Here is an 8894-nt window from a genome sequence, read left to right as displayed (position 1 = left end):
CACTTATCATCTAAATGATTATATCCTCACTGTACCTGCATATTTCAATATGCTAACCTTTACAATTTTCTCTCAAGGTAACACAATAAGCATAAAATATTTGCAAGATTATCATTCATAAATCATCAAAGTATAGAAACATTACGAAATATATTCCATAACATCAGTAAATAATCAATTCAACAATCTGCATACATATTCGTATAAGCAACACTTAATTCAATCATAATAAACACAGACTATGTCCGAAGTTTAATTAACATGTAATATAACTCACATTATATAAGCAACTAAAATAAGTATAATTCCAAGTAAATTGTAACCTATCTCAACCGACAAATTAGAACTGAACAAGCTAAATTGTTGGAGCCTTGCCTTTTCTCAAAGCCTCGGAATGCTTGAAGTCTAAGCCAAATAAAGTATAAGGTCTCTTTAATACCCTATTTTTTCAAACGAAGGTCTTGGATATTCAAGTCCACATAATTTTACCTTTTTAGAAAGTTTAACGAATTATTAATGGGTTGTTTTATAAAATCAAAGAGGTTTTCAAATCAAAAAAACCTTACATTGAGTTTTAATCCCATTAATCTCTCTTGATCAATTCATATGCTCAAGAACCCGATTTCTAGATTCCTCAATACTTCGATTAAAGCTTATGTTGGTAATTTCATGCTTGAAGATCAAATTTAACGAAAAAAGATGAAAACCATGCATAAATACCCTCTCATAGCATTCAAGACCAATAATAAATAATATAGGATCTCCACAAAGTTACCCTTTAATTCTATGAAGAAAATGGATTATAGAAGGGAAAGATAGATTTGAATCACTTGCCTCAAAAGAGAAAACTCCAAGTCTTGAAAAGTCACCCTTGGAGTTCTATGGTATAATTATGACATATACGGGGAGAAAAAATGACTTAAAACACGAAACAAAAAATATCCACCTTCGTTATACATATGTCTTCTTTATAAAGAAGATCACTATAGTGAACAAACCCTTGGTCATAGCGAAGTCTTGTAGACTTTACCCCCACATGTTAATTGTTCAACTTTTTGTCAAATTTCGACCGTCGAGGACCTATTAATGAGTACTATGATCTTAAACTACTATAATGATGAGGCACATTATTACATTAGATACTAATTAAACATAAATTTATCACCAAACACTATCCCACTCTAGCACCTCCTCCACCCGTACCCCCCCCCCAGTAAAATTCTTTTATAAAAACTTTTTTTAAATCTTACTTCAACTCCCCCCACCCCCTACCAAAACCACTCACTGCTTTCCAAAAAATTGTTTCGATATTATTTTTATTTTTTAAAAGAACAAATTCTTAACCCTTCGCTCTCAATTTTTTTTTTACATTCTTTATTTTGGGTTAGATTTATACCTATAGTTTTAGAAAAGTGTTTTTTCTACTTGAGAACCAACTATAACAGAAACAAAAAAATTATTTTTAAAAAAATCTTGCGGTAAGTAGAAAATATTTTCCTAAAAATATATGTATATACCTAATAAAAAATGAGAAAAAAAATTGGAAGCAAAGGAATAGTGGGGTGGGGTAGAATATTTATAAAAAAAAATATCGAAAAAAAATAATGGAGGGTTGGGGGGAGGGGGGAAGTAAGAACTTTTTTTAAACTTTTATAAAAGGAAATTTAAAAAGTTTAGACAAAAAAAGGGGGGAGGGGGAGGGGGGGTTGGAGGGTACGGTGGGAGGAGGGGGTTGAGTGGGGTAAGAAAGATGGTTATAATTTTATTTTTAAAAAATTAATTCCCTTTTTTAGGATAGTGATATTTTAATCTTTAATTTTTAAATAATACTAATGATTTATTTAATTTTTGTCAAGGGGTAATATTTTGTCATTGTGAAGTATGATATGATAATTTATTATAAATAAATTAGAGAGTGTAGTACAGATAGAAAGTGTAATAAAAGATAAATATGTGTTTCTCAAACTAATGAGTGACACTTTAGGTATGAAACTCAAAAAAGATATAGTTTATATGCTTAAGTGATCTGCAACCCCTTAAAGTTGTCCGCATATTTCAGTTAGACACCTCAACTATGACCATTACCTATTGAACACCTGAATTGTTCAAAAAGATACCTACAAAACATAAAATGTTGATGTGGCAAAAGAAGTGTTTTTCACTTACGCTAAACGCGTGAAAAAATCTTAAATAACTTTTTATTTTTATTTTTTCCAAAAAAACTTACTCCCTTCGTCCCATTTTATGTGAGGTAGTTTGACTCGACACGGAGTAAGAAAGAAATGAAGACTTTTAAAACTTGTGGTCTAAAATGACTGATAGAAATTTGTGTGGCTGTAAATCATTTCATTAAGGGTAAAATCGATATTTTATAGTTAAATTGTTACTTAATATAGAAATGTGTCATTCTTTTTTGGACCGACTAAAATAGAAAGTAAGTTACATAAATTGGGACGGAGGGAGTAATACTTTTTCTTCTTTGACTGCCACTTGGCATTTAAATAATTTAATTTTTTTTAAATATTTTAAAAAGTAATACTAATTCCTAAAACCAAAAAAAAAAAGAGTATCCACCCCACCCCACCCCCTTTAAGTTGTCTTCTCCACGAAAACCATTGCACTCCATTTTTTTTTGTTTTTGCTTTTGTTTTTCTATTCTATTTCTTTTCAATATTTATTAAAAAATAAAAATTGAATCAGCTAATTGAATTTGAAGGAAAAAAAAGAAGAAAGAACATCGGGGTGAAAAAAGTTAGCCGATCGACGTCCATCTCGACCACCTTCGAATAAATATTACCATTCAAATTAAAATGTAAACCCACTAAAATTATCAAAAATAATATCATATTGATTCGATAAAACTAATTTAGGTCCTCTAAATTTCTCTTTGCTATCGATTGTAAGACGATTGACAGACTCTCTTTCTTCATCACTCTTGTATCAATCTCTTTAAATATATCTCTCTTCCATGTATTAGGAATAAAAAATAATTATGTAAGCAATTAGCAAAGAAGATGAATTTTGTCATTTGAGAGAGAAAATCTTGTCAGGAAGAAGATGAAGAAGAAAGGGAGTTGGGGTAGGGTTGGACTTCTCATTTATTTTATTTTTATATAAAAAATAGATGAAAAATTTATTTGAAATAATTTTCATTCTTTTTAACATAAGATTCTTTTTCTTTATTAATTGTTGGACCAACACCACATGTTATCTTTTAATTAGTCATTTTGCAACATCACAACAAGTATATTATACACACTTTATTTTATTTTTACTTATTATGGGGAAATGTATAATAGGAACAAGTTTTGAATAGATAAATGTGTTCAATAGATACTAGCCCTAGTTGAGGTGTCTAAGTGAATTATGCGGACAACTTTAAAAGACCGCAGATGACCTATAGTTTATATGTGTGACACTTCACTCAAAAAAATATTAAATATTAAAATAGATTTGAGATTTAAAAAAAAAAGATAGAGTAAAATAAGAAAAGTTATATTCGCTTTAGTCCAATATAAATGAGTTATTGGGAGGTGTGACATTCTTAAGAAAATATTTAAAGATATTAATTTGAGGATACTTTTTAATGATATCTTTTTTATATTCCCCAAAGTCTTTTTTAAAATACAAATAGTCATTATTTAAAATTTAAAAGGATAATTGAAAACCCTTTTTTTTAAAAAAACAAAAGGTTCTGGAAAAATAACTATACATTCTTAAATTTTGAAAATTCAATTATTTTGGAGAATTATCAACAAATTTTACCATTAACTTTCACCTTTTCATCAATAAATAAAGTGTAATTACACTCGAAAGATTTATGTTAACTAAATACTTCCTCTATTCACTTTTACTTGTTCATTATTTCAAAAATATATTTTTGCTTTTAATTTTCACTTTAATATATGTAAAAGAATAAATATTTTTTGTATGTCTTACGCTTAACATTAATTACTTACTCTTCAGATTATTTTCAAGATTTGATATCAAATATCAATTAATAGAGATAGTATTTTAAAATAGTCATATTAATTATTATTTTCTTACTGGATATGTCAAGTTCAAAATAAATGGGGAGACTAATTACTTGATCAGATAAATATATTCTTTGGTCCAATATACGTGACACTTTTCATTTTTTAAGAGTCAAATAGTTTAAGTTTGATCCAAAATTTGCTTATGATATCTTCAAATATTTTTGAAATTAAATTTATATATTTATAAATTATATTAAGAATATTATAGGTCACAATAATAAACAATTCAACATATTTAAAAATAAAATTGTTTGAATCTCCAAATTTGAAAACGTCACGTAAATCAAATTATATATTTAGGGTTTGTTTGGTACAAAGATCAATAATGCAGAGATTAGTAGTGCATGATTTAGTAATGCAGGGATTAGTAATGCATATATTAGTAATCCAAAGATTATTTTTATAAAGTGTTTGGTTCATTGCTTCTCACCTAGTTTTCTGTGTGGTTTATAACTCTACAAAAAAAATTCTTTCCAATTATACCCTTGAGTTATTATGAGATTTTCTATTTCATGTAATTGGGTCAAGATAGATAATTGACAGACAATATTATTTTTTTATAGCATTTTAACAAGCTAGGAGAATAAAAAATTTATTTTCATGTTCACTATTTTCTCACTTAAATTATTTGAGGGTAAATAATTGTCATCTTAATAAATTGGAGTTAATATCTCAAAAGGTCACACAACTATAATAATTTATAGAGAAAAATTATTGAACTTTGTTTTGTATCAATAAATTTAAAAAAAAAAACCAATCTTTATCATAAAATAAAAAATAAAAATAGCAAAATAAATTAGACTATTTTTATACTCGAGATGTTTTTTTAAAAAAAATATTTTGAAAATTGATTAGATTCTTATGGGGGAAACGATCATCATCATATAAAATTAAATTGTTTGGTCTAATTTGAACAATTTTTATTTTTATTTTTTTGAGTGTAATAGTTTCTTAACTAATATATAAAATTGTTATCCGAAAGAAAAATTCATTTGAAAGTAAGTGAAAACTCAATTTTAATGCATTGCTTAACTTGTATTTTTGGTCTCTTTCATGAGTGAATTTCCATCTTATATACTTATTTTAATTGACGGTTAATTCGTGATTTATGTGGATGCTATTTGGTCATCAAGTCCAAGTTGTGCAAATGAAGATAATAATCTATCTTTAGGCAATATATATATATATGAGATAAACATGACCAGACACGAGTAAGAGGGAGTACTAAGTAGGATTTACAAAAAACTGAATTTCTACTATTCTGCTATTCTACTACTCTGCTGATTTCTATTATTTTGCTGTATTAGTTCTGCTGATTCTGCTGTATTAGTTCTGCTGATTTCTGTTATCTATGTTTTCTGTAATTTTCTATAATTTCTGTATTTTCTGTATTTTATGTAATATTTTGGTATCAGAGCGAGAAGTTTTTGGGAAATAATAATTTAAATGAGAAAACCGCTACGTAGTACTATAATACATTTAGAAACAAAACGAGATTTGAATAGCCTATATTTCGGATATAAGAGACTAAATCGGACTAAAGAAGACAATATAAGTGTAGATTACCTAATAGAAATAATATCTAGATTAGAATATAAATATATTACACAGTTAAAATCTAGATATAATATATGAAAACACATCCTTTTGCTAAACAACTACAACTAAGATATTGGTATTTATACAGAGAAATACAAATAAAATCAGAATTGTTAAAATTAAAACAGGCAATAAGTATATATTTAAAAGTATTAGAGACAAGAGACTTAGCTGATAGACTTTGTAATCACGGAGGCTTATACTCAGTAAATCGACAAACATTAGTCAACCCAGAATTGTTAAGCGCTCTAAGGTGGGAATTACATAGCATCGATAGTGATATCCAATCCGCAAATAATAGAATACAATATCAAAGGAAAAGTATCAATAAAATAGATATTCCGTTAGGATAAAATAGCAAGAATAGATTCATTAAAGCAATTAGAATACCTAGACTTAAGAATTTACCCTGAAAAGAAATACATAATATTAAGAGAAAATTCAGTAATAAGGTGCAATTTTAGTCAAGGAGAACACCTTTTACATTCAGAAGATAAGCAATACAATACTATAATAGATCTTATAATAAACTTTAGTGAAAAAACACAAGAAAAGGAAAAGAATATAGTAACATTACTAGAAACAAACGAAATAACTCAAAATAAACAACAGAAGATATTAGAAAGATTAGAACAAAACTTTGATTTCCTAAAATCACAACAATTAGAACTAGATAGAAAAATCCAATACTTAAGCAGTAGGTTTAATATAGAACAAATACCTACAAAGATTGCAATAGGAAAACTAATAAAGACCATAACAGAGAAGCCTAAAGAGTTAGAAATAAAAACAACAGAATTAATTGAAAAGATTACAAAACAGTAGAAATAGTAACCACTGAAGTTATTGATTTAAAAAAGACGATACAACAACTAGAAGATAAACTCCTTTCATGAACGATCTATGCCAAGAACCATCCTATACAAAAGCCTTAAAATTTGCAGGAAGTATCCAACCAGATCTGCAAGGATTGTCTGACCACCAACCTTCAAGTAAATCAAATCAAATAATTATTAAACAAAATAACACTATAATAGTATTACTGATAGAATTAAATAAAAAATTAGATAAAATAATTAAAGAAAAAGAAGTTATAAAAGAACAACCTAAAAATACTGAAATAGAGGAATTAATAAATCAATTAAAAAATATTGAAATTACTCCACTTAAAGAAAGACCAACTATAGTTAGAAAATCTCAAAAATGGACTTTCTTTCAGGTAGAAGAACAACAACCGAAGAAAGACCACGAGTAAGTTTTTTCGATAATAGAATAGGAAATAACTTTATATCAAGAATATTAACAAGAAATAAGCAAGAAGATAAACAAATCCAGGAGTTAAATGAAGTAATAGATATAGATAAAGACCTAAGAATATTCCAACAGAATCAATTGAATCTACTAAACCCAAAGATATTATATGATACAGGATATTTTGCAAGAAATAATCAGCTATATAGACATTATAGAGAAGAACAAATTTCAGTCATAGGAAAAGAAATAGCTACTATGAATTTAATAAACCCAGAATCCTTACGAGGAATTATACATAACAGACTAACATTAATGCACATGGCTTAATAGTAGTAGGATTAAAAGGATTAACCAGAAAGAATCTAGGAACTAAAGTATTAATAGTAATATAAGATGATAGATGGTCTGACTTAAAAAAATCAACCATAGGATTAACAGAAGTAGACATGACCAATAATGGAGGAATATTCTATATTAGCCCGAATTTTATGATTAATTTAGGAGAATTCGAAAAGCACATAAAAATAGGAATTCAGACTAAAGGCTACGAAGAAATGAGTAGCGGAAATAATTTACTAATGTGTATAGGTTTCATTGGAAAAGTTGCATCTAGAAGTAATACAAGGTTTCGATTAAAAGTAGAAGATGTAGTAGAGGTAATGGGTAACAAAGGAATAAAATTAATAAAACCAATAAAAATAAATCCAGAAGAATATGCAGGATTAGAATGGAACCTGGAACAATTTAATAAAAAGAGAGTACTCATACCAGAATCTCATCTAATGTATACTAATACAAAAGGAGAAACATCTATTAGATTCACAAATTATAATTATTCTAATCAAACGAACTTAGAAAAAGAGTTAGAATTAGAAGAAGAGTTAGAATTAGAAGAAGAAAAAGAGTTTATGAATGTAGAAATAATACAAGAAGGATATGAAGTAGATGAAGCTTTGCAAGAAGCCGAAAGAAGATATAATAATAATATAGATATAACTTTTAAATGTAAAGGATGTAAGACAGGAAATATGGGTATATTTGAAGTAGACAGACATTTTAAAACATGCGAATTTAGAACTGATAATATAGGATACAGAAAAGAATATAATAACTAAGACAAAATAGAAAACCTTGAAACAATACTAGAAAATCCGTATGAAAGTGAAGATGAAATAGAAAGAGATTCTATAATAAGTCAAAAAGAGCTTATGGAATCTACTAGTTCAAGTGCTAGTCCGTTCCGATGAACTGCTCAACACCATACAATAGACACAAGTATAGGAAATGTACCAAGAAGACGAGTCTATAGGGTAAACCCAGATACAGTAACTGAAAACGTAAGACCAATGGGCAGAAGGATGCCTATAGAAGAACCCATTAGGCTACAAGAAGGAGGAAGTAAAGGAAAAATATTAAACATAGCAGCACATGACCCTCAAATGTGGAATGCAGTAATAGATTTATGGAAAGGAATAGTAGTAGCAGACTATATAAAAACATACCAAGATGCAGACGCAGAAACAATGTATAAATATATGGAAACTTTTTTAGGAGAATCTGCAAAGGTCTTATGAGAAGCATATAAATCTAATTTTCCACAAGAATTTCAAGCTTTAGTAAACCTGGGAGCAAACCCGTATAATTTTACAAATAAAATACACAGTTTAATTACAGGAGAAAACCCTAATAGTGGCTTAGTAGTCTTACAAAGAAATGCTTTGATACACCTAGAACAGTTAAGTATTACAAGTTGGTTCCACATAAAGAACTTTCTTAAAGATTATTATTACTACTGTACAATTAGTGGGAATTCTTTTGATGAAGAATTAGGAAAAAAGTTATTTAATAAACTACCAGGAGCTTTAGGCAGAGAAATAGAAGAAAGATGGTATAAAAGAGAAGGAGTAATACAGAATCCAAATGGTAAATGGTCTATAGGACACAAAGTACAACATATAATGGAAGTCTTAACAGAGAAATGCACAAATATACAAATACAGAAAC

The sequence above is a fragment of the Solanum stenotomum genome, chromosome 4, assembly GCF_019186545.1.
Source record: "Solanum stenotomum isolate F172 chromosome 4, ASM1918654v1, whole genome shotgun sequence".
NCBI classification, from domain to species: Eukaryota; Viridiplantae; Streptophyta; class Magnoliopsida; order Solanales; family Solanaceae; genus Solanum; species Solanum stenotomum.
The sequence above is the reverse complement of the archived record's forward strand: the minus strand, read 5'-3'. Positions refer to the sequence as shown.